This window comes from Xenopus laevis, chromosome 1L, assembly GCF_017654675.1.
Source record: "Xenopus laevis strain J_2021 chromosome 1L, Xenopus_laevis_v10.1, whole genome shotgun sequence".
NCBI classification, from domain to species: Eukaryota; Metazoa; Chordata; class Amphibia; order Anura; family Pipidae; genus Xenopus; species Xenopus laevis.
The window spans coordinates 4753268-4777606 of record NC_054371.1 but is presented as its reverse complement, the minus strand read 5'-3'; the positions used below and the strand labels follow the sequence as shown (position 1 = coordinate 4777606).

Genomic DNA, 24339 nt, shown 5'->3' with positions numbered 1-24339 from the left:
TTGACTCGAGAGCCAGCCAGATGTTACTGGTCCTAGCTGCGTCAAAGTCTCTTTCAAGAAAGTCACACCGCGAGCACCCCAGATGGGACTTGAACCCACAATCCCTGGCTTAGGAGGCCAGTGCCTTATCCATTAGGCCACTGGGGCACAGGATGGTCCCTTGGCAAAGTTTCTTTTAGTGCTGTTGCATTCATAGCAAATCAGTTGCATGGGTTTTGGTGGGCAAAGTTGCACCCTCTTTATTTAAACCGAATGCAGACTGGCAAACCTTGAAACGCACAGATATTATTATGGTTTTATAGCCCAAAAAGTCATCATGCATTCATACATCCTACGTGATGACCGATGAAGCCAAGGACATTTTTGCCCCGGTGTGGCTTTGTTTTCTTGCAAAGGCTTCACCAACGTAAACCTGCAAAAAAACAAAAAAAAAAGAAAGAAGAGAAAGGCAAACATAGAACCGGACGTTTCTTGCATGCCGGCAGAAGGCAGCAGACGCATCCATCAGTTTCACGTGGTGCTGGTGCACTGAAATTCGATGATCAATTATTAAATGGAAATCAAATTTCAACGTCCCTTTTAAAGTCGATTGAAAATTAATTTAAAGGCATGTCGAGCCAGGCAGGAGTCGAACCTACACTCTTCTGATCCGTAGTCAGACGCGTTATCCATTGCGCCACTGGCCCCCCATACAAATCTGCGGTCTGGAAAACAGATCTCTCGGAAGTTCCTTGTGAATCCAGAGACTCTGCGTACTCGCCCGCCAATATGGTAAGGAGAGAGACTTCACGTCCCCGAATTCATCCCTGGAACAAATGAAGGAGGAGTTGCATTCTGTTCTCAACCTAAGGGTTCTTGGGAAATAGCTTGTTGGACTCGTCCTGGGTCCTTCGATTTGTACGGTGAGTGTTTTAAATGCCTTCCTAAGACTGAAGGGCTTTTACAAGTCAAGACATCCTTGTTTATAGCTCTGGACCGGTATTACACAGAGCATTATAAACAATTTCAAGAAAATAAACCCGATCATAATCGGCACACATCTGTGGAAAATGTTGCGCAAAAAGTACACAACGTCTTGCGTGCGGGGACAGCACGGGAGTTTCTGTAGTGTAGCGGTTATCACGTTCGCCTCACATCGCGAAAGGTCCCCGTTTCGAAACCGGGCAGAAAAAGCTCCGTTTATACCGCGAGCTGCTTGTTTATCATTCATCAACCCAAAGCGGAAATGGGAGAGCAGCGGCACACTTTCCTTTAGAATTGACTTTACGGATATTGACTATGTAAAGCCCAAGTTTGGATAAGTTGCAAAACATTCACGCATCCCAAGAAAAAACGAATGGCATCCAGGCCAAACAAAAAAAACATTAAACCACGGCCAAAAGTGGGAAAAGCTCGGTGAAGGCCTCAGCTGCCATATGGCAAAAGGGGCACGTGCCACAACGGAGAAGAAGCGCTTTTAGAAAGAGGAGGGTTGACAAAATAGTTTACATTTAGTTAAATCGGGTTGAAAAGAGAGAAACAAAGTCAAATCAATCAAAGTTCGAACCCGTCCAAGATGAAAACCCCCGCATCCACCATCCATCCACACACACCCCTCCCTGCTCTCACATCAGATTATAATTCCCCATATCTATTACTAACTTATAGAAGTTTAGTATCCACAATAGCCTTTGATATGACGTCTAGAAAAGGAAATGTCTTTGCGTCGTCGTAAAGAATTCTGCGTTGGAGTTGATTGCCGTCAGTTGCATCGAGGAAGCTTGCTGTCGGCCTCCCTGGTGGTCTAGTGGCTAGGATTCGGCGCTCTCACCGCCGCTGCCCGGGTTCGATTCCCGGTCAGAGAAAATGCACTTTTCTGACTGGTGGATTTAACGCTGGGGCTTGAGAAGGTCTTTCCCAAACTACGGGGGTGCAAGGTCTCAAGTGCTGTACGGAAGAAGGCGCTTGTATTCGTATGGTAAACGTGTCATGACTCGAGAGAAACTGTCTGATCTAAAGCCATGTCATGCCTTTAACCTTTCCAAGAACAATACAAGACTACCATTGTTCACATGGGATGCCGTGAGACAATTTTCTGTGTGAAATGTGATATACAGTATGATTCGAGTGAGTTCTGTGTTAAAGGCACAAACCAAAGTGGCTTCATTTGTATATCTCGCCGCAAAGAAACCAAATCAGCAAAGGAGCTTACGGGTAACACCATTTAAATAGGACATTGCGCTGCAAAGCCCTCCCCTCTGCTTCCTTTAGCTCAAAACCACTTGAGCGCTTAGCTGAAGCCAACAACCACTTCTCGCTACTTACACTTCTAGACCTCTCAGCTCTTTTGACTCGGTGGACCAGCCTCTCCTCCTCCAGTCCCTCTGTTCTCTTGGCCTTTGTGACACCGCCCTTTCCTGCTTTTCCATGACCCTTTTCGGTGTCTCCTAGTGTTCATTAGTGCGGCCGCTGCTTGCGGCCTCAGAGCGGTCACCGGCCGGACGGCTTTCCCGGCGACTCAGATCGGAGGCCCCTGGACGAGCCCCGCAGGTGGTTTCTGTAGTGTAGGGTATCACGTTCGCCTAACACGCGAAAGGTCCCCGGTTCGAAAACCGGGCAGAAACACTAGCGATTCGCCCCCTTTTATTTCTTCGTTTCCCATAGTGCTTTCTCTCGCAGGAATGTATTTACAAATAAAAGCATTCTAAGCCAGTGTGAACGATTGGAAAAAAACAAAACCCAGGCAAATGAAGTGAGTGTGTGGGTTATCATGAATTTAACTGTGGATCGGGAGGTTTTAGGTTCGCCTCCTTACGATTAAACTGCCATTTTGAAAAGAAGAAATTGTAAATGCGGAAAGCTAAAGCATTATGGGAGTCAGTGTTCCTTCTTTGCAAAGAAAGTTCGGACAAGGCCCAAAGGTTTTTTCAAGAGAGGCTTGCCGTGGGTCATTCTGGAATGCTGCAGTCGGTAAAATGGGTCGAAAGGCGAAAATGAATGCCCAACTACAATTGTGCTGAGGAAATCAACACAAGCAACGTGGACAGAGCAACCGCCACTCCCAAAGCAGGCCAACGCAGTCCTGGCCCGCAGCATGCCGTGATCGTATAGTGGTTAGTACTCTGCGTTGTGGCCGCAGCAACCCCGGTTCGAATCCGGGTCACGGGCAACTTTTTACCCTTGTTTAAACTTGACCCTTTCTAGCACTCAAACGGAAATTTTGAAAACGACTCTACTTCCCTCACTTTGAAATGGCGCGCCCTTGCAAAATGAATAGGTAGCTGTAGCTTCCTGTCGGCCATCTCCTCTTTAGCTGGCTTTACGCATTACACTTGGAATTTGTATGACACAAATTCATTTGGAATCTCCATCTGATCAAGGATTTTGGTATGAAACCACATGGCTTTGAAAACATTTCACTCTGCTCCCTTGTTGAAGAAATTTGCAAGCTTTAACATTTATGGCAGCAAAAGGTTACCCCAAATATTCACACTCATCGCCCCTTCCTCTCCTTCCCTATAAATGGGTGCTAACCAATTCTTTTATGGCTTTGCCTGGGAGAAAACAATTTAAGGGAGAGAAGGGCATTCCTGAGCCAAAAAGCGGTCTGCTAAAAGGTTCCTCCAACGCAGTTCTGATATCTGTCCAACAGATGTACTTGAGGCGCTTCAACGAGTAACAAGCGGTACCGGTCCACTGTCGACCCGTCTACTCTTATTGCTGGACGCTACTTCCAGCGGTCGGCTTGTGTTTTTGGCGTTCCTAACACAACTCATCGTACCGCTGTATGATTGCTAATCAGGGAATGGGTTTTCTTCCGGACCTGCTGACACAACATCCAGCTAATTGAAAGGCTTTCTTGCCAAATTCTCCTGCATGGACCTGAGAGCCAGCAGAGTTACTGGTCCTAGCTGCGTCAAAGTCTCTTTCAAGAAAGTCACACCGCGAGCACCCCAGATGGGACTTGAACCCACAATCCCTGGCTTAGGAGGCCAGTGCCTTATCCATTAGGCCACTGGGGCACAGGATGGTCCCTTGGCAAAGTTCTTTTAGTGCTGTTTGCATTCATAGCAAATCAGTTGCATGGGTTTTGTGGGCAAAGTTGCACCCTCTTTATTTAACCGAATGCAGACTGGCAAACCTTGAAACGCACAGATATTATTATGGTTTTATAGCCAAAAAGTCATCATGCATTCATACATCCTACGTGATGACCGATGAAGCCAAGGACATTTTTTGCCCCGGTGTGGCTTTGTTTTCTTGCAAAGGCTTCACCAACGTAAACCTGCAAAAAAACAAAAAAAAGAAAAGAAGAGAAAGGCAAAAACCGACGTTTCTTGCATGCCGGCAGAAGGCAGCAGGACGCATCCATCAGTTTCACGTGGTGCTGGTGCACTGAAATTCGATGATGAATTTTAAATGGAAATCAAATTTCAACGTCCCTTTTAAAGTCGATTGAAAATTAATTTAAAGGCATGTCGAGCCAGGCAGGAGTCGAACCTACACTCTTCTGATCCGTAGTCAGACGCGTTATCCATTGCGCCACTGGCCCCCCATAAATCTGCGGTTGGAAAACAGATCTCTCGGAAGTTCCTGTGAATCCCAGAGACTCTGCGTACTGCCCGCCAATATGGTAAGGAGAGAGACTTCACGTCCCCGAATTCATCCCTGGAACAAATGAAGGGAGGAGTTGCATTCTGTTCTCAACCTAAGGGTTCTTGGGAAATAGCTTGTTGGACTCGTCCTGGGTTCCTTCGATTTGTACGGTGAGGTGTTTTAAATGCCTTCCTAAGACTTGAAGGGCTTTTACAAGTCAGACATCCTTGTTTATAGCTCTGGACCGGTATTACACAGAGCATTATAAACAATTTCAGAAAATAAACCCGATCATAATCGGCAACATCTGTGGAAAATGTTGCCGCAAAAAGTTACACAACGTCTTGCGTGCGGGGACAGCACGGGGAGTTTCTGTAGCTGTAGCGGTTATCACGTTCGCCTCACATGCGAAAGGTCCCCGGTTCGAAACCGGGCAGAAACAAAGCTCCGTTTATACCGCGAGCTGCTTGTTTATCATTCATCAACCCAAAGCGGAAATGGGAGAGACGCGGCACACTTTCCTTTAGAATTGACATTTTGTATGGATATTTGACTATGGAAAGCCCAATGTTTGGGAGTAAGTGCAAAACATTCACGCATCCCAAGAAAACGAATGGCATCCAGGCAAACAAAAAACATTAACCACGCCAAAAGTGGAGAAAGCTCGGCGAAGGCCTCAGCTGCCATATGCAAAAGGGGGCACGTGCACAACGGAGAAGAAGCGCTTTAGAAGAGGAGGGTTACAAAATAGTTACATAGTTAAATCGGGTTGAAAAGAGACAAAGTCAATCAATCAAGTTCAACCCGTCCAAATGAAAACCCCCGCATCCATCCATCCATCCACACACACCCCTCCCTGCTCTCACATCAATTATATTTCCCCATATCTATACTAACTATAGAATTTAGTATCACAATAGCCTTTGATATGACGTCTAGAAAAGAAATGTGTTTGCGTCGTCGTAAACAATTCTGCGTTGGAGTTGATTGCCGTCAGTTGCATCGAGGAAGCTTGCCGTCGGCCTCCCTGGTGGTCTAGTGGCTAGGATTCGGCGCTCTCACTGCCGCGGCCCGGGTTCGATTCCCGGTCAGAGAAAATGCACTTTTCTGACTGGTGGATTTAACGCTGGGGCTTGAGAAGGTCTTTCCCAAACTACGGGTGGTGCAAGGTCTCAAGTGCTGTACGGAAGAAGGCGCTTGTATTCGTATGGTAAACGTGTCATGACTCGAGAGAAACTGTCTGATCTAAAGCCATGTCATGCCTTTAACCTTTCCAAGAACAATACAAGACTACCATTGTTGGGGGGCGGAGCCAACGCTCGATGCGGCAGGAAGCAATCTAAAGAGCTCCGTGCAGGGGGACTTTAACAAACGCAGGTTTAAGCGCTATTTGCTGCCATTCACAGCTAGTGAACCATCGATACCTGTCTGCTGACCATGGGGAAGCTCCGGAAGAAACCTTCCCCACAAAAAATGACGGCGTTTTACCCCAAATCGGGTGCGCAGCAAGAAGCAGGCCTGTCTTCCCAAGATGGCGGCGGCTGTGGGGAAAGCAGCCCCACGCGCACAGATGACGAGGCAAGTACAATGGTACATCCGCAGGCGAGCGCTAGTTCCCCACAAGCCATTACGCTTCCCATTCTTAAAGGTCTCCTTACCACACTCCGCACTGACCTCCAGGCAGACTTGAGAGGGGCGATCGCAGAGCTCCACAGGGAGGTCCAGCAGATAGGTGACCGCACTAACCATCTAGAAAATAAAATGGCGGAGCTAGTGAGCTCGCATAATGACCTTATTGACTCAAATACAGCTTTAGAGTCAGAGCTGCAACAGATAAGTGACAAAATGGCAGATATAGAGGACAGAAATAGGAGGAATAATCTCAGGCTGAGAGGGATATCTGAGCAAGTAAAAATGGAGGAACTACATCAGTATCTTCATGACATGCTCCAAGAAATCTTCCCGGAGGAAAACAGTGATCTCCTCCTTATTGACAGAGCCCATAGACTGCCAAAAAACAGAAATGCCCCTCCCACCACTCCCAGGGAGGTGATACTGAGGATGCATTTCTTCCATATTAAAGAACTTACGTTAAAGGCATTCCGGGACAAGCAAGCAATTCCCGAAAAATATTCCATGCTACAATGCTATCCTGACCTCTCGGCACATACTATGAAGAAGCGCAAGGAATTCCATATCACAACGACAGCCCTGAGAGAAGCAGGAATCTCATACAGGTGGCTGTTCCCAGTCAAACTGAGAGTTATGTACAAGGACACTCCTTACGTCCTGCATACACCACAACAGGGGGTACAGCTGCTGAAACAATGGCAACTATTGCCCCAACAAGACTGCCACAACAACAGCCTCTAAACCAGCCAAAATACCGCAGGAGTGGTTGGTGAACAAGCCCAGCCACCGCAGGACCACCGACAGGCACAGGCTTCAAGCCGACTATGACATGGAAATAACCGAAAATACCTGAAATACAACTGCAAGTCTCACCCAGTGAGTCTGTTCAACGGACAACCTCAACCTCTTAAACCTGATTATACCACCACCAAGTACTAATCACCCCCCCTGCCGACTACTCTTATGGACAGTACTACCCCCCCACACATGGCTTTATTTGTGGAGATACCCAATGCTATCAAATGTACCACCCTACTAGCCAGAAAGAACTTTCTCGCACAGAGTAAAGCCACCCTAGGCAATGCTACGGGTTGCATTGCTGTAAATATGTTGATATGTTCCAATGTTTTGAATTGGATGTTTATAACTCTATCTTTCCTCTCTATTTTTCACACCTCTGCTTTCCCCACCACCTTTCCCCCTCTCTCTAACAGGGTACCAATTGCTGCTGCTTTGTCTACTCCGATGCACTGCAAGGGCAACAGCAACAGATCAACGAGGAAGACTGCCCTGCTACTGCAACAACTAACCTCTACCGGATCACGAACTGTGAGTAATACAAGACAGCACCACACCCCCTGTAATTCACAATGGCAGTCTCAATAACAACTGTGAATGTTAATGGGCTTAATAGCCCAAACAAAAGGTCGCAACTACTGACTTGGGCCAAACAAGAGAGAATTACAATCCTCTGCCTGCAGGAAACACATCTCAAAGCAGGGCAACCCACTAATCTTGACTGCAAACAGTACCCACTCCAAATATTTGCGAGCGGTAACACTAAAAAAAGGGGTGTCGCTATCTGGTTCCACTCCACAATTTCCCCTCGAATTATAAAACAACAAACTGATCCACAGGGCAGATACGCTATAGCTGTATTGGAAATGCAAGGACATACTCACACCATTGCCTCAGTTTATGCACCAACGACTAAGCAATCCTATTTCTATCGCACCTTTTTTAGAACTTTAAACAAAATCAAACAAGGTACCGTTATCGTTGCGGGAGACTTTAATGTACCGCTGTCGCAAGACTGGGACACCAAAGCAGGGAAAATCCAAAAACCTAGACAAGAGACCCTCACCCACGCAACCAATCTGAAAAACCTTCTAACTTATCACAACCTCTTTGATGCCTGGAGAGCTTATCACCCCGCGGAAAGAGATTTCACCCATTATTCCCATGCCCATGAAAAATACTCCAGAATAGACTATATATTTACGGATAAAGACTCTCTCCAACTCGTAAGGCAGGCGCAGATTGGAGTAATAACATGGTCTGACCATGCACCAGTCACCATTAAGTGCAAAATGAATGACACTGCTTTACCCCCTACACACTGGAGGCTTAACGAATCTTTGCTCCTTAACACTGAAGTGCTTCGCCAGTGTACCCAAACACTGCAGGAATACTTCGCTCTCAATACCAGTGATGACATCTCAGAAACCACTCTTTGGTGTGCGCACAAATCAGTAATTCGGGGATGCCTAATACAGTATGGATCCAGGATCAAAAGACTAAGGGAAAACAATAGACTAGAATTGCTCCAACAGCTGCTAGACTTAGAAACAAGAAACAAATTGCAACCCACTAGGCAAATGACTAAAACAATCAGAGAAACTAGAAATAAACTGCACGAACTGGACCTCATTAAACTTAATTATCACATGCAACGACTAAAACTCTCCCACTACACGAAAGGCAACAAAGCATCTAAGCTGCTAGCTAACACCCTAAAACGGAAACAACAGACCCAAACTATAGACCACATATTGGATAAAGACAACAATAAAATAACTAACCCTAAAGATATCGCAGATAAATTTGCAGAATTCTATGCATCCCTGTACAATCTAGCGCGGGACAAAGACACCCCACAACCTTCTCAGCAAAGTATCACTGCATTCTTAACAACAGCTAGACTCCCACAAATAACGCCAGAACAATTACTCTTACTAAACTCACCTATCCGTGCACAAGAAATACAGGAGGCTATAAATACAACCCCACTGGGAAAAGCACCGGGTCCAGACGGACTCACAACTGCTTACTACAAACAGTTCCAGGCAATACTGGTCCCTCAGCTAACCCAACTGTTCAACCATATTCACAGTCAAGGCACACTGCCAGAAGAAATGCTGGCGGCTACCATATCTACCATTCCCAAGCCAGGCAAACCTACGGATCAATGTGCCAACTTCCGACCGATCTCACTACTTAATGGCGACACAAAGTTATATGCGAAGGTGTTAGCAAATCGGCTAAAAGTCATACTACCACATATAATCCACAATGATCAGTCGGGTTTCACATTAGGACGCCAAGGTACAGACAACACTAGGAAAATCCTATCCCTCATAGAAAAAGTCACTCTCCAAAAAACGCCAACCTTGCTATTAGCATTAGATGCAGAAAAGGCCTTTGACAGGGTGCATTGGCTATACATGGAGAAAACACTTCAAGCATTCGGGTTTCAAGGGCATATCCTACACGCAATACTAGCACTGTACTCAAAACCGTCAGCTCAAGTTAGCAATATGGGATTTCTATCACAACGCCTCTATATCACAAATGGCACTAGACAGGGCTGTCCATTATCCCCACTGATCTTCAATCTAATTTTGGAACCTCTAGCTAAAACGATTAGAGACCTCCCAGACATCACAGGAATCACTATTGGAAAAGTGGAGTACAAACTAGCATTATTTGCAGATGACATTTTCTTAACGCTCACTAACCCAGAGACATCACTTCAACATTTGACTCACATCCTATCAGTTTACAGCCAAGTCTCGTACTACAAACTGAATATAACCAAAACACAAGCATTACCGCTGAACATCCCAAAAGGCGTTAAGGACCCACTAAGAGAAACTTACCCTTTCCAATGGCGGAAAGACACAATCACCTACTTGGGAACGGAACTAGGCACCTCCATAGCAAAAACTTACTCCAACAACTTCCCGAAAACTCTAAAAGACATCCAAGTACAGCTGGACAAATGGAAGCCACTATACCTATCTTGGCTGGGACGAATAGTCGCAGTTAAAATGATGTCGCTGCCCAAACTACTATACCTCTTCCGTACTCTCCCAATAGGAATCCCTAAATCTTTCCTCCAACAAGCCCAAAGAACACTAGACTTATTTATATGGGGGGGAAAGAAACCGAGGATCAAACGGTGCCTAATGCAACTCAGTCAACAAGAAGGAGGTTTCGGAGTTCCAAGTATAGAATACTATTATAAGGCGTCAATATTGGAACAACTCACACTTTGGAACCTCCCCCCAAACCGCAAACAGTGGCTAGAAATAGAACAACAACAAATATACCCATATACACTTCAACAATTAGTATGGACCAAAACAATGCCGCATATAACGAAATCCAGCACCCTCTACCATACGACAACAACAGCCCTGAAGATATGGAACCAAGCAAAAACCAATAGACATATCCATGCATTCCCGGCAAGAAACTCTCCCATCACAATACTGGAAACCGAAATTGAAAACCTCTCCTTAAAGGCCTGGGAAGCTTTAGGCATTACAAACCTCTCACATCTTCTCGCCAACAATATTTTAAAATCATATACTGAGCTGCAGATGGAGTTTGACTTGCCCAAACAAGACTTCTACAAATACCTGCAATTAAGACACTATCTACATCCGTATATGAGTAGGCTTATCGAGACCACAAACACGCTTTGAGCATCTGTGCTTTCTCAGAGCAGGCAAAAAGAAAGCCCTATCCAGTGTTTACAAAATGATTTTACCAGACTTAGGCGAAACAAAACCACTGCACATCCAACATTGGGAAAGGGACCTCCATCTCGAACTTACAACGACACAATGGGCCAGCTTAACGAATATAGCTTCTAAGTATACCAAGTGTACAAACCATATAGAAAACAACAAGAAAATAATCTACAGATGGTATAAAACACCGTCGGTACTCGGCAAAATGTTCCCAAACGTTTCAGACAGATGTTGGCCGCTGTAACATAGCCAAAGGTGATATGTTACACATATGGTGGGCGTGCCACATCTTAAAACCTTTCTGGCAAGAAGTAAATCAACTACTCTCGGAAATCTTCGGCTCAACAACACACTTAAACCAGAAATGGCACTGCTGAATCATGGATTGGACAACATAGCACCGCCGAGCAGAAAACTAGTCTTCCACATTCTAACAGCAGCTCGCCTATTGATACCGAGACATTGGAAATCCGCAGAAATTCCGAACAAGTCACATCTAATTAATCTAATTGACTCTAATCTTGTCTATGAAAGATTCGCCGCGACAACCTCTAAACAAGTCTGCACAGACCAAATCACCCATGAACTTTGGAAACAATGGAAGCTAAAGTTTCAGATCCACTAAGGCTGGGATACCGAAGGACTCTTAAAAACAACTCTAAGTCAACATAAAGTAATAATCTTCAGCAGCTCAGAATCCCTCCCTACGGGTGACAATCAACGGTACCCTTCCCTCCTCCCTCCTCCTCCCCCCCCTTGGTTCCTTCCCCTCTATTCACTACTCACCTTCTGAGACTCACCACTTCTCTCTTCTCTCTTCTCTCTGTCTCTTAAATGTTTTCTGAAAAACAATAAAAATTGTCAAATTGAAAAAAAAAAAAGACTACCATTGTTCACATGGGATGCCGTGAGACAATTTTCTGTGTGAAATGGGATATACAGTATGATTCGAGTGAGTTCAGCTATTCTGTGTTAAAGGCACAAACCAAAGTGGCTTCATTTGTATATCTCGCCGCAAAGAAACCAAAATCAGCAAAGGAGCTTAGGTAACACCATTTAAATAGGACATTGCGCTGCAAAGCCCTCCCCTCTGCTTCCCTTTAGCTCAAAACCACTTGAGCGCTTAGCTGAAGCCAAAAACCACTTCTCGCTACTTACACTTCTAGACCTCTCAGCTCTTTTGACTCGGTGGACCAGCCTCTCCTCCTCCAGTCCCTCTGTTCTCTTGGCCTTTGTGACACCGCCCTTTCCTGCTTTTCCATGACCCTTTTCGGTGTCTCCTAGTGTTCATTAGTGCGGGCCGCTGCTTGGCGGCCTCAGAGCGGTCACCGGACGGACGGCTTTCCCGGCGACTCAGATCGGAGGCCCCTAGACGAGCCCCCGCAGGTGGTTTCTGTAGTTGTAGTGGTTATCACGTTCGCCTAACACGCGAAAGAATATATGAATGCTGGCTTGAAAAAAAGTAACCTCAAGTGGTTTTTCTAGAGACGATAATATTATCAATATTTAGACAAAATGTGAACAGCTCACACAGCTAGATGGCGGGTTGAAGAAAACACTGTGCAAATAATGCCTACAAGGTCAACGTATACACTACTACAGCGGTTGGATACGGATTACGTAAAATATATTATGGCTGCTTAAAAAAGTCACTCCGGTGTTTTTTCTGGAGACGGTAATATTATGGATATTTAGACAGAATGTGAACAAGGTCACACAGCTAGATGGAGGTTGAAGAAAACAGTGTGCAAATAATGCCTACAGGGCAAATAATGCCTAAAAGGTCAACTTATACACTACTACAGCGGTAGTAAAATAAAAAAAGTAAATAAGAAAAAAATGAATATTAAAAAAAAAATTTAAATGTTGGGCTGCTGAACTACTAGGAGCAGCAGATTAGCACACCAGTCCCACTCCCAACACTGCTAGACTAATAGCACTGGGCTCTTATAGTAGTAGTAGTAGTAGTAGTAAAACAACAAAAAATAAATAAAAGCAGTCTTTACAAGGACTACTGTTTATTGCAACGCAGTCAGCAGATGAGATCAGAAGCAGGACAGCTGCCCCTGCCGCTACATACAGAGCACTGCAGTAGAAGGTAGATTCTAGCCAGCCAAAGCTACTAAGCTTAATGTCCCTCAAACCCCTGCAGACTTCTGTCCCTCCAATAACAGAGCAGTATCAAAAATGATTACTAGCCAGCAAACTTTTCAACTGTCCCTGAAATCACTAACAGGCAGCAGCCTTATCCCTACACTATCTTTCAGCACACACAGGCAGAGTGAAAAAAACGCTGCAGGGCTTCGGTTTTTATAGGGAAGGGGTGGTCCAGGGGAGAGCTTCCTGATTGGCTGCCATGTACCTGCTGGTCTGGGGTGAGTAGGGCAAAAAAAAGCGCCAACAATGGCGAACCCAAAATGGCGAACGTCCGCGCGACGTTCGCGAACTTCCGGCGAGCGCGAACACCCGATGTTCGCGCGAACAAGTTCGCCGGCGAAAGTTCGCGACAATCTCTACCAACAGATTGCTTCCATTGTCACACACCACTTTTCCGATCTGCAGTTGGTGTGGGGTCAGCCACCGATCGGCCTGTGACTGCAGAGATGACAGGAGTACAGATCCGGTATGGTTTTTGCTTTCCAGGCACGTCATCCCCAAGACAGCGTGACAACGGCGTACCTGGCACGTCGAATAGCCTAGGGGGAGCTGGGGGTGCACAGGTGTGGAGGAGGAGAAGGAGGACCCAGCAGCAGAGTAAGAAGAAGAAGAAGACGAGGTAGAGAGCGATGGAGGAGTAGAGGTGGTGGCAGAACCGCGTGCAATCCGTGGCGGTGACACCAACTCCACTGTTGTTGTTGAGCTACCCATTCCCTGCTTCCCAGCCATTACCAAGTTCACCCAGTGGGCAGTGTAGGTGACATACCTGCCCTGACCATGCTTGGAGGACCATGCGTCAGTAGTCATATGGACCTTTGGCCCAACACTAAGTGACAGAGATGCGGTAACTTGGCTCTGCACATGTTGGTACAGGTGTGGTATTCCCTTTTTAGAAAAAAAAATTGCGGCTGGGTACCTTCCACTGCGGTGTCCCAATTGCTACAAATTTGTGGAAGGCCTCAGAGTCCACCAGCTGGTATGGTAAAAGCTGGCGGGCTAAGAGTGCAGACAAGCCAGCTGTCAGACGCCGGGCAAGGGGGTGACAGTCAGACATTGGCTTCTTACGCTCAAACATGGCCTTCACAGAAACTTGGCTGGTGGCAGATGACTGGGAATGGGAACAGGTGGTCAAGGTGGAAGGCGGAGTGGAGGGTGGTTCAGACGGGTCAAGGAGAGCAGAGGTAGAGCAGTAAGATGCTGGACCAGAAGGAGTGTGGCTTTTAGTTTGCCTGTTGCCTTTGAGGTGTTGCTCCCAAAGTGCTTTGTGCTTGCCGCTCATGTGCCTTCGCATAGAAGTTGTACCTATGTGGCTGTTGGGCTTACCAAGGCTCAGTTTCTGACTGCACTCATTGCAAATTACAATGCTTTTGTCAGAGGCACACACATTAAAAAAATCCCACACTGCTGACTTTTTGGAAGTGTGCGATCTGGCGGTAACAGTAGAAGTTGGCGGCATTGGCGGCAATGGCGGGTGCGTTGGCCGGCTGAACACAGGTGCCGATACATGTTGTTGCCCTACTGATCCCTGCGGGCTGTCCTCCCTGCTTCTTCTAAGTCTTATTCTCCTACTGCCTCTCTGACTCTCCGTCTCTCCATCTGAACTACCCTCCTCTTGCTCTCTTCTACTAGGCACCCACAAAACATCAATCTCCTCATCCTCATTCTCCTCAGATGCATCAATTTCTTCTGACACATCACAGAAGGAAGCAGCAGCGGGGACCTCCTCCTCATCACTCATTATGTCCATCTCTATCGTGTTCTCTGCCAGAATTAAATCTGGTGTAAGGTCCTCATCTCCTTCATCTTCTTCTGGCAATAATGGTTGCGCATTACTCAGTTCAAGAAACTCATGGGAAAATAACTCCTCTGACTCCAGTGAAGAAGGGGCACCGGTGGTGGAGGAAGTGTTACGTGGGGTGGCCATAGCAGTGGAGGATGAGGAGGATGTTGTGGTAAAGTTAGAAACGGTAGAGGATGGGGTGTGCTGTGTAAGCCAGTCAACTACCTCTTCAGCATTTTGGGAGTTCAGGGTCATTGGCTTTTTAAAACTGGGCAATTTGCTAGGGCCACAGGATTGCATAGCAGCACGGCCCCTAGCACGGCCTCTGCGTGGCGGCCTGCCTTTGCCTGGCATTATTTTTAAAAAAACAACAACAACAACAAAAACTCAGTTGGTTTTTCTGGAAACGATAATACACACAGCTAGATGGCAGTTTGAAGAAAACAGTGTGCAAATAATGCCTACAAGGTCAACGTATACACTACTACAGCGGTGGATACGGATTACGTAAAATATATGAATGCTGCTTGAAAAAAAGTAACTCAAGTGGTTTTTCTAGAGACGATAATATTATCAATATTTAGACAAAATGTGAACAAGCTCACACAGCTAGATGGCGGGTTGAAGAAAACACTGTGCAAATAATGCCTACAAGGTCAACGTATACACTACTACAGCGGTGGATACGGATTACGTAAAATATATGAATGCTGCTTGAAAAAAAGTAACTCAAGTGGTTTTTCTAGAGACGATAATATTATCAATATTTAGACAAAATGTGAACAAGCTCACACAGCTAGATGGCGGGTTGAAGAAAACACTGTGCAAATAATGCCTACAAGGTCAACGTATACACTACTACAGCGGTGGATACGGATTACGTAAAATATATGAATGCTGCTTGAAAAAAAGTAACTCAAGTGGTTTTTCTAGAGACGATAATATTATCAATATTTAGACAAAATGTGAACAAGCTCACACAGCTAGATGGCGGGTTGAAGAAAACACTGTGCAAATAATGCCTACAAGGTCAACGTATACACTACTACAGCGGTGGATACGGATTACGTAAAATATATGAATGCTGCTTGAAAAAAAGTAACTCAAGTGGTTTTTCTAGAGACGATAATATTATCAATATTTAGACAAAATGTGAACAAGCTCACACAGCTAGATGGCGGGTTGAAGAAAACACTGTGCAAATAATGCCTACAAGGTCAACGTATACACTACTACAGCGTGGATACGGATTACGTAAAATATATTATGGCTGCTTGAAAAAAGTCACTCCGGTGTTTTTTCTGGAGACGGTAATATTATGGATATTTAGACAGAATGTGAACAAGGTCACACAGCTAGATGGAGGGTTGAAGAAAACAGTGTGCAAATAATGCCTACAGGGCAAATAATGCCTAAAAGGTCAACTTATACACTACTACAGCGGTAGTAAAATAAAAAAAGTAAAATAAAAAAAAATGAATATTAAAAAAAAAATTTAAAGTTGGTGCTGCTGAACTACTAGGAGCAGCAGATTAGCACACCAGTCCCACTCCCCAACACTGCTAGACTAATAGCACTGGGCTCTTATAGTAGTAGTAGTAGTAGTAGTAAAACAACAAAAAAATAAATAAAAGCAGTCTTTACAAGGACTACTGTTATTGCAGCAGTCAGCAGATGAGATCAGAAGCAGGACAGCTGCCCACTGCAGCTACATACAGAGCACTGCAGTAGAAGGTAGATTACTAGCCAGCAAAGCTACCTAAGCTTAAATGTCCCTCAAACCCCTGCAGACTTCTGTCCCTCCAATAACAGAGCAGTATCAAAATGATTACTAGCCAGCAAACTTTCAACTGTCCCTGAAATCACTAACAGGCAGCAGCTCTATCCCTACACTATCTCTTCAGCACACACAGGCAGAGTGAAAAAACGCTGCAGGGCTTCGGTTTTTATAGGGAAGGGGAGTGGTCCAGGGGAGAGCTTCCTGATTGGCTGCCATGTACCTGCTGGTCTGGGGTGAGAGGGCAAAAAAAAGCGCCAACAATGGCGAACCCAAAATGGCGAACGTCGCGCGACGTTCGCGAACTTCCGGCGAGCGCGAACACCCGATGTTCGCGCGAACAAGTTCGCCGGCGAACAGTTCGCGACATCTCTAACTACCATTGTTCACATGGGATGCTGTGAGACAATTTTCTGTGTGAAATGGGATATACAGTATGATTCGAGTGAGTTCAGCTATTCTGTGTTAAAGGCACAAACCAAAGTGGCTTCATTTGTATATCTCGCCGCAAAGAAACCAAAATCAGCAAAGGAGCTTAGGTAACACCATTTAAATAGGACATTGCGCTGCAAAGCCCTTCCCTTTAGCTCAAAACCACTTGAGCGCTTAGCTGAAGCCAAAAACCACTTCTCGCTACTTACACTTCTAGACCTCTCAGCTCTTTTGACTCGGTGGACCAGCCTCTCCTCCTCCAGTCCCTCTGTTCTCTTGGCCTTTGTGACACCGCCCTTTCCTGCTTTTCCATGACCCTTTTCGGTGTCTCCTAGTGTTCATTAGTGCGGGCCGCTGCTTGGCGGCCTCAGAGCGGTCACCGGCCGGACGGCTTTCCCGGCGACTCAGATCGGAGGCCCCTAGACGAGCCCCGCAGGTGGTTTCTGTAGTGTAGTGGTTATCACGTTCGCCTAACACGCGAAAGGTCCCCGGTTCGAAACCGGGCAGAAACACTGGCCATTTGCCCCCTTTTTATTTCTTCGTTTCCCATAGTGCTCTCTCTCGCAGGAATGTATTTACAAATAAAAAGCATTCTAAGCCAGTTGAATGATTGGAAAAAAACAAAAACCCAGGCAAATGAAGTGAGTGTGTGGGTTATCATGAATTTTAACTGTGGATCGGGAGGTTTTAGGTTCGCCTCCTTACGATTAAACTGCATTTTGAAAAGAAGAAATTGTAAATGGGAAAGCCAAAGGCTGAGGAAATCAACACAAGCAACGTGGACAGAGCAGCCGCCACTCCCAAAGCAGGCCAACGCAGTCCTGGCCCGCAGCATGCCGTGATCGTATAGTGGTTAGTACTCTGCGTTGTGGCCGCAGCAACCCCGGTTCGAATCCGGGTCACGGCAACTTTTTACCCTTGTTTAAACTTGACCCTTTTCTAGCACTCAAACGGAAATTTGAAAACGACTCTTCTTCCTCACTTTGAAATGGCGCGCCCTTGCAAAATGAATAGGTAGCCGTAGCTTCCTGTCGGCCCTCTCCTCTTTAGCTGGCTTTACGCATTACACTTGAATTGTATGACACAAATTCATTTGGAATCTCCATCTGATCAAGGATTTTGGTATGAAAACCACATGGCTTTGAAAACATTTCACTCTGCTCCCTTGTTGAAGAAATTTGCAAGCTTTACATTTATGGCAGCAAAAGGTTACCCCAAATATTCACACTCGTCGCCCCTTCCTCTCCTTCCCTATCAATGGGTGCTAACCAATTCTTTTATGGCCTTGCCTGGGAGAAAACAATTTAAGGGAGAGAAGGGCATTCCTGAGCCAAAAAGCGGTCTGCTAAAAGGTTCCTCCAACGCAGTTCTGATATCTGTCCAACAGATGTACTTGAGGCGCTTCAACGAGTAACAAGCGGTACCGGTCCACCCGTCTACTCTTATTGCTGGACGCTACTTCCAGCGGTCGGCTTGTGTTCTTGGCGTTCCTAACACAACTCATCGTACCGCTGTATGATTGCTAATCAGGGAACGGGTTTTCTTCCGGACCTGCTGACACAACATCCAGCTAATTGAAAGGCTTTCTTGCCAAATTCTCCTGCATGGACCCGAGAGCCAGCAGAGTTACTGGTCCTAGCTGTGTCAAAGTCTCTTTCAAGAAAGTCACACCGCGAGCACCCCAGATGGGACTTGGACCCACAATCCCTGGCTTAGGAGGCCAGTGCCTTATCCATTAGGCCACTGGGGCACAGGTTGAACCCTTGGCAAAGTTTCTTTTAGTGCTGTTTGCATTCATAGCAAATCAGTTGCATGGGTTTTGGTGGGCAAAGTTGCACCCTTTTTATTTAACCGAATGCAGACTGGCAACCCTTGAAATGCACAGATATTATTATGGTTTTATAGCCAAAAAGTCATCATGCATTCATACATCCTACATGATGACCGATGAAGCCAAGGACATTTTTGCCCCGGCGTGGCTTTGTTTTCTTGCAAAGGCTTCACCAACGTAAACCTGCAAAAAAACAAAAAAGAAAAGAAGAGAAAGGCAAAAACCGATAGGCATGAGCGACGGGGACGTTTCTTGCATGCCGGCAGAAGGCAGCAGGACGCATCCATCAGTTTCACGTGGTGCTGGTGCACTGAAATTCGATGATCAATTATAAATGGAAATCAAATTTCAACGTCCCTTTTAAAGTCGATTGAAAATTAATTTAAAGGCATGTCGAGCCAGGCAGGAGTCGAACCTACAATCTTCTGATCCATAGTCAGACGCGTTATCCATTGCGCCACTGGCCCCCCGTCAATCAGCGGCTGGAAAACAGATCTCTCGGAAGTTCCTGTGAATCCCAGAGACTCTGCGTACCGCCCGCCAATATGGTAAGGAGAGAGACTTCACGTCCCCGAATTCATCCCTGGAACAAATGAAGGGAGGAGTTGCATTCTGCTCTCAACCTAAGGGATCTTGGGAAATAGCTTGTTGGACTCGTCCTGGGTTCCTTCGATTTGTACGGTGAGGTGTTTTAAATGCCTTCCTAAGACTTGAAGGGCTTTTACAAGTCAGACATCCTTGTTTATAGCTCTGGACCGGTATTACACAGAGCATTAAAAACAATTTCAGAAAATAAACCCGATCATAATCGGCAACATCTGTGGAAAATGTTGCGCAAAAAGTACACAACGTCTTGCGGGCGGGGACAGCATGGGGGTTTCTGTAGTGTAGCGGTTATCACGTTCGCCTCACACGCGAAAGGTCCCCGGTTCGAAACCGGGCAGAAACAAAGCTCCGTTTATACCGCGAGCTGCTTGTTTATCATTCATCAACCCAAAGCGGAAATGGGAGAGACGCGGCACACTTTCCTTTAGAATTGACATTTTGTACGGATATTTGACTATGGAAAGCCCAATGTTTGGGAGTAAGTGCAAAACATTCACGCATCCCAAGAAAACGAATGGCATCCAGGCAAACAAAAAACATTAACCACGCCAAAAGTGGAGAAAGCTCGGCGAAGGCCTCAGCTGCCATATGCAAAAGGGGGCACGTGCACAACGGAGAAGAAGCGCTTTAGAAGAGGAGGGTTACAAAATAGTTACATAGTTAAATCGGGTTGAAAAGAGACAAAGTCAATCAATCAAGTTCAACCCGTCCAAATGAAAACCCCCGCATCCATCCATCCACACACACCCCTCCCTGCTCTCACATCAATTATATTTCCCCATATCTATACTAACTATAGAATTTAGTATCACAATAGCCTTTGATATGACGTCTAGAAAAGAAATGTCTTTGCGTCGTCGTAAACAATTCTGCGTTGGAGTTGATTGCCGTCAGTTGCATCGAGGAAGCTCGCCGTCGGCCTCCCTGGTGGTCTAGTGGCTAGGATTCAGCGCTCTCACCGCCGCGGCCCGGGTTCGATTCCCGGTCAGGGAAAATGCACTTTTCTGACTGGTGGCTTTAACGCTGGGGCTTGAGAAGGTCTTTCCCAAACTACGGGTGGTGCAAGGTCTCAAGTGCTGTACGGAAGAAGGCGCTTGTATTCGTATGGTAAACGTGTCATGACTCGAGAGAAACTGAAGAAACTGTCTGATCTAAAGCCATGTCATGCCTTTAACCTTTCCAAGAACAATACAAGACTACCATTGTTCACATGGGATGCTGTGAGACAATTTTCTGTGTGAAATGGGATATACAGTATGATTCGAGTGAGTTCAGCTATTCTGTGTTAAAGGCACAAACCAAAGTGGCTTCATTTGTATATCTCGCCGCAAAGAAACCAAAATCAGCAAAGGAGCTTAGGTAACACCATTTAAATAGGACATTGCGCTGCAAAGCCCTTCCCTTTAGCTCAAAACCACTTGAGCGCTTAGCTGAAGCCAAAAACCACTTCTCGCTACTTACACTTCTAGACCTCTCAGCTCTTTTGACTCGGTGGACCAGCCTCTCCTCCTCCAGTCCCTCTGTTCTCTTGGCCTTTGTGACATCGCCCTTTCCTGCTTTTCCATGACCCTTTTCGGTGTCTCCTAGTATTCATTAGTGCGGGCCGCTGCTTGGCGGCCTCAGAGCGGTCACCGGCCGGACGGCTTTCCCGGCGACTCAGATCGGAGGCCCCTAGACGAGCCCCGCAGGTGGTTTCTGTAGTGTAGTGGTTATCACGTTCGCCTAACACGCGAAAGGTCCCCGGTTCGAAACCGGGCAGAAACACTGGCCATTTGCCCCCTTTTTATTTCTTCGTTTCCCATAGTGCTCTCTCTCGCAGGAATGTATTTACAAATAAAAAGCATTCTAAGCCAGTTGAACGATTGGAAAAAAACAAAAACCCAGGCAAATGAAGTGAGTGTGTGGGTTATCATGAATTTTAACTGTGGATCGGGAGGTTTTAGGTTCGCCTCCTTACGATTAAACTGCATTTTGAAAAGAAGAAATTGTAAATGGGAAAGCCAAAGGCATTATGGGAGTCAGTGTTCTTTCTTTGCAAAGAAAGTCGGACAAGGGCCAAAGGTTTTTCAAGAGAGGCTTGCCGTGGGTCATCTGGAATGCTGAGTCGGTAAAATGGGTCGAAAGGGAAAATGAATGCCAACTACAATTGTGCTGAGGAAATCAACACAAGCAACGTGGACAGAGCAGCCGCCACTCCCAAAGCAGGCCAACGCAGTCCTGGCCTGCAGCATGCCGTGATCGTATAGTGGTTAGTACTCTGCGTTGTGGCCGCAGCAACCCCGGTTCGAATCCGGGTCACGGCAACTTTTTAAACTTGACCCTTTTCTAGCACTCAAACGGAAATTTGAAAACGACTCTTCTTCCTCACTTTGAAATGGCGCGCCCTTGCAAAATGAATAGGTAGCCGTAGCTTCCTGTCGGCCATCTCCTCTTTAGCTGGCTTTACGCATTACACTTGAATTGTATGACACAAATTCATTTGGAATCTCCATCTGATCAAGGATTTTGGTATGAAAACCACATGGCTTTGAAAACATTTCACTCTGCTCCCTTGTTGAAGAAATTTGCAAGCTTTACATTTATGGCAGCAAAAGGTTACCCCAAATATTCACACTCGTCGCCCCTTCCTCTCCTTCCCTATCAATGGGTGCTAACCAATTCTTTTATGGCCTTGCCTGGGAGAAAACAATTTAAGGGAGAGAAGGGCATTCCTGAGCCAAAAAGCGGTCTGCTAAAAGGTTCCTCCAACGCAGTTCTGATATCTGTCCAACAGATGTACTTGAGGCGCTTCAACGAGTAACAAGTGGTACCGGTCCACTGTCCACCCGTCTACTCTTATTGCTGGACGCTACTTCCAGCGGTCGGCTTGTGTTCTTGGCGTTCCTAACACAACTCATCGTACCGCTGTATGATTGCTAATGAGGGAACGGGTTTTCTTCCGGACCTGCTGACACAACATCCAGCTAATTGAAAGGCTTTCTTGCCAAATTCTCCTGCATGGACCTGAGAGCCAGCAGAGTTACTGGTCCTAGCTGCGTCAAAGTCTCTATCAAGAAAGTCACACCGCGAGCACCCCAGATGGGACTTGAACCCACAATCCCTGGCTTAGGAGGCCAGTGCCTTATCCATTAGGCCACTGGGGCACAGGTTGAACCCTTGGCAAAGTTTCTTTTAGTGCTGTTTGCATTCATAGCAAATCAGTTGCATGGGTTTTGGTGGGCAAAGTTGCACCCTCTTTATTTAACCGAATGCAGACTGGCAACCCTTGAAACGCACAGATATTATTATGGTTTTATAGCCAAAAAGTCATCATGCATTCATACATCCTACATGATGACCGATGAAGCCAAGGACATTTTTGCCCCGGCGTGGCTTTGTTTTCTTGCAAAGGCTTCACCAACGTAAACCTGCAAAAAAACAAAAAAGAAAAGAAGAGAAAGGCAAAAACCGATAGGCATGAGCGACGGGGACGTTTCTTGCATGCTGGCAGAAGGCAGCAGGACGCATCCATCAGTTTCACGTGGTGCTGGTGCACTGAAATTCGATGATCAATTATAAATGGAAATCAAATTTCAACGTCCCTTTTAAAGTCGATTGAAAATTAATTTAAAGGCATGTCGAGCCAGGCAGGAGTCGAACCTACAATCTTCTGATCCATAGTCAGACGCGTTATCCATTGCGCCACTGGCCCCCCGTCAATCAGCGGCTGGAAAACAGATCTCTCGGAAGTTCCTGTGAATCCCAGAGACTCTGCGTACCGCCCGCCAATATGGTAAGGAGAGAGACTTCACGTCCCCGAATTCATCCCTGGAACAAATGAAGGGAGGAGTTGCATTCTGCTCTCAACCTAAGGGATCTTGGGAAATAGCTTGTTGGACTCGTCCTGGGTTCCTTCGATTTGTACGGTGAGGTGTTTTAAATGCCTTCCTAAGACTTGAAGGGCTTTTACAAGTCAGACATCCTTGTTTATAGCTCTGGACCGGTATTACACAGAGCATTAAAAACAATTTCAGAAAATAAACCCGATCATAATCGGCAACATCTGTGGAAAATGTTGCGCAAAAAGTACACAACGTCTTGCGTGCGGGGACAGCATGGGGGTTTCTGTAGTGTAGTGGTTATCACGTTCGCCTCACACGCGAAAGGTCCCCGGTTCGAAACCGGGCAGAAACAAAGCTCTGTTTATACCGCGAGCTGCTTGTTTATCATTCATCAACCCAAAGCGGAAATGGGAGAGACGCGGCACACTTTCCTTTAGAATTGACATTTTGTACGGATATTTGACTATGGAAAGCCCAATGTTTGGGAGTAAGTGCAAAACATTCACGCATCCCAAGAAAACGAATGGCATCCAGGCAAACAAAAAACATTAACCACGCCAAAAGTGGAGAAAGCTCGGCGAAGGCCTCAGCTGCCATATGCAAAAGGGGGCACGTGCACAACGGAGAAGAAGCGCTTTAGAAGAGGAGGGGTTACAAAATAGTTACATAGTTAAATCGGGTTGAAAAGAGACAAAGTCAATCAATCAAGTTCAACCCGTCCAAATGAAAACCCCCGCATCCATCCATCCACACACACCCCTCCCTGCTCTCACATCAATTATATTTCCCCATATCTATACTAACTATAGAATTTAGTATCACAATAGCCTTTGATATGACGTCTAGAAAAGAAATGTCTTTGCGTCGTCGTAAACAATTCTGCGTTGGAGTTGATTGCCGTCAGTTGCATCGAGGAAGCTCGCCGTCGGCCTCCCTGGTGTCCTAGTGGCTAGGATTCGCGCTCTCACCGCCGCGGCCCGGGTTCGATTCCCGTCAGGGAAAATGCACTTTTTCTGACTGTGGCTTTAACGCTGGGGCTTGAAAAGGTCTTTCCCAAACTACGGGTGGTGCAAGGTTCTCAAGTGCTGTAGCGGAAGAGGCGCTGTATTCGTATGGAAACGGTCCATGACAATCGAGAGAAACTGAAGAAAACTGTCTGATCTAAAGCCATTCATGCCTTTAAACCTTTC

General features: G+C 46.1%; 1 protein-coding gene and 19 non-coding genes across 20 annotated transcripts in view; 12 read left to right on the top strand and 8 right to left on the bottom strand.

The window, feature by feature from the left end:
- LOC121393935 (vomeronasal type-2 receptor 26-like) overlaps positions 1-24339 on the top strand; it is a 263348-nt gene that overhangs the window by 187446 nt on the left and 51563 nt on the right. The gene's annotated exons all lie outside the window — the stretch shown is intronic.
- On the bottom strand, positions 75-147 carry trnar-ccu. The gene has a single exon. It is a non-coding gene; the product is annotated as a tRNA-Arg (tRNA).
- trnar-acg lies at positions 614-686 on the bottom strand. Its single transcript has one exon. It is a non-coding gene; the product is annotated as a tRNA-Arg (tRNA).
- Positions 1773-1844, top strand: trnae-cuc. Its single transcript has one exon. It is a non-coding gene; the product is annotated as a tRNA-Glu (tRNA).
- Positions 2533-2604, top strand: trnav-aac. Its single transcript has one exon. It is a non-coding gene; the product is annotated as a tRNA-Val (tRNA).
- Positions 3929-4001, bottom strand: trnar-ccu. The gene has a single exon. It is a non-coding gene; the product is annotated as a tRNA-Arg (tRNA).
- On the bottom strand, positions 4459-4531 carry trnar-acg. Its single transcript has one exon. It is a non-coding gene; the product is annotated as a tRNA-Arg (tRNA).
- On the top strand, positions 4944-5017 carry trnav-cac. The gene has a single exon. It is a non-coding gene; the product is annotated as a tRNA-Val (tRNA).
- On the top strand, positions 5600-5671 carry trnae-cuc. Its single transcript has one exon. It is a non-coding gene; the product is annotated as a tRNA-Glu (tRNA).
- trnav-aac lies at positions 17331-17403 on the top strand. The gene has a single exon. It is a non-coding gene; the product is annotated as a tRNA-Val (tRNA).
- trnah-gug lies at positions 17727-17798 on the top strand. The gene has a single exon. It is a non-coding gene; the product is annotated as a tRNA-His (tRNA).
- On the bottom strand, positions 18569-18641 carry trnar-ccu. The gene has a single exon. It is a non-coding gene; the product is annotated as a tRNA-Arg (tRNA).
- Positions 19117-19189, bottom strand: trnah-aug. The gene has a single exon. It is a non-coding gene; the product is annotated as a tRNA-His (tRNA).
- On the top strand, positions 19599-19671 carry trnav-cac. The gene has a single exon. It is a non-coding gene; the product is annotated as a tRNA-Val (tRNA).
- Positions 20250-20321, top strand: trnae-cuc. Its single transcript has one exon. It is a non-coding gene; the product is annotated as a tRNA-Glu (tRNA).
- On the top strand, positions 21020-21092 carry trnav-aac. Its single transcript has one exon. It is a non-coding gene; the product is annotated as a tRNA-Val (tRNA).
- On the top strand, positions 21560-21631 carry trnah-gug. The gene has a single exon. It is a non-coding gene; the product is annotated as a tRNA-His (tRNA).
- trnar-ccu lies at positions 22399-22471 on the bottom strand. The gene has a single exon. It is a non-coding gene; the product is annotated as a tRNA-Arg (tRNA).
- Positions 22947-23019, bottom strand: trnah-aug. Its single transcript has one exon. It is a non-coding gene; the product is annotated as a tRNA-His (tRNA).
- Positions 23429-23501, top strand: trnav-cac. Its single transcript has one exon. It is a non-coding gene; the product is annotated as a tRNA-Val (tRNA).